Consider the following 1,883-nt stretch of genomic DNA (forward strand, 5'->3'; position numbering starts at 1 on the left):
ATCTGGTGTGCTGTGTCACCAGTGTCTCCAGTGCTCCCCCCCAGCCCACAGCCAACCCTTATGTCGCCCTGTCTGGACATAGGAACCCACTGATAGCTCCTCTGACCATTGCTGGCAATGCTAACCCTATGGCTGTCATGGTGTCCCATGCCACGTGTCCTGCCCTCATCTCCAATCCAAGGTCCTCAAATACCCGTCTCAATGCCTCCCTGTCTCCATCTCGATCGTATGGGATCAACTCCCCATCGATCAACACCCACAGAATCTTGTATATATCCTCTAGGGTGACTGTCATCTCACCCATCGACTAATGGAATGTGCACATCTCAGAGTGCCATCTCTCAGCTAGCGTAGTCAGCAAACCCATGTTTGCCCGAAACTCAGGCACATACAGTACATGTCTCAATCCCATCTCCTCGATGGCAGCTTTGTCCTCAAACGACAACTTAGGTCGCAACCTTTGCATCGACAGGAATCTCTCCCATGACTCCAGCATCGGCAAGTACTCCTATAGTCAAACAAATCAAATTATGTCAGTCATAGTGGCATTCACTATTTATCACAAAATTCTACTCGCTATTAAAATGCATATGCCTATCTATCCTAGTGACACTCACTATTCATCACAAAGTGTTGCTATTTATCCTAGTAGTACTCACTATTCATCACAAAGTACTACGTGTGTGACACTCACTATTCATCACAAAGTGTTGCTCACATTTGCACTCCCTGTTCATCACAAAGTGCTGCTCATATTTCAGTACTCCCTATTCATCACAAAGTACTCTATCTTGGTACTCACTGTTCATCACAAAGTGCCTTGATCTATCCTAGTCTTCCTAGAGGACCTGCTTGAGTGTATCCTCTCAGCAGCTTATCCAATCGACAGCATATGTTCATCATAGAACTGCCGATTTGACCTAGAAGATGCAAATTCATACTTTTCAAAACACAAATGCGCTTACATGACATAAATGCACTCAAAGACTACATAGACGTGTCTGAAAAACATAGATGCACCTGATTGACACAGACGTGCCTATGCTTTGCACAGACACGCCTGAGAGACACAGACGTGCCTTATTGGCACAAACGCGCCTGAATAGCACAGACGTGGCCACATTTGACACAGACACGGGTCTAGACATAGACGGGCCTGGCACGAACACAGACACACCTGGCACCAACGCAGACGCGCCTAAACATTTTTTGACACTTTTTGGACCCTAGTCTAAGTGCATTTATTACCCTATTCGACATGCATTAATGACAAAATTAAATGCGTCAAAGTACAAGGAGGTTTGGTGGTACTTACTGGCTCTCCTACCTCTGCTGGCCTCTGGAATCGGCGAATGCAGTCGAATCTGTGAGTGAAAGCCATCGCTGCTGACTGCTCCTGCTAAATTTTCACTCTGCAATATGGTCTCATGGATGTGTAGATAATAATGAGGATGTATTTTCCCTCGTGGTCTATCTTATAGCCTACCCTAGCCCTCGCCTTCGTTTCCCGAGTCAGTCTTCTTTGTCCTGTGACTTTGTCACTTTATCCGGTCAGTCCATTCTATCCCATCTTTCTTATCGAGAGATTGTCTGCAATCTTTTCAGACATTTTCATCCAATCTCTCGAGGGGGCATATCATTCTCATCCTGGGGCAACTCTGTATCAGTTCATCTTATCTTCTTTGAAACAACACGACAAGCCACATTGTCTCAAAGAGGGGCAAAATGTAGACACCTAAAATTGTCATGTCTAATTAAATAAATATTTTATTTTATTTAATTACCTAAGCCGAATTATTCTATTAATTAAATAAATCTTTATTTATTTAATTAATTCATTTATCCTCTTCTAGCCTTATTTCTCATTTAAATAAATACATTTA

Source organism: Cryptomeria japonica, chromosome 8 (genome assembly GCF_030272615.1).
Source record: "Cryptomeria japonica chromosome 8, Sugi_1.0, whole genome shotgun sequence".
Classification (NCBI taxonomy): Eukaryota; Viridiplantae; Streptophyta; class Pinopsida; order Cupressales; family Cupressaceae; genus Cryptomeria; species Cryptomeria japonica.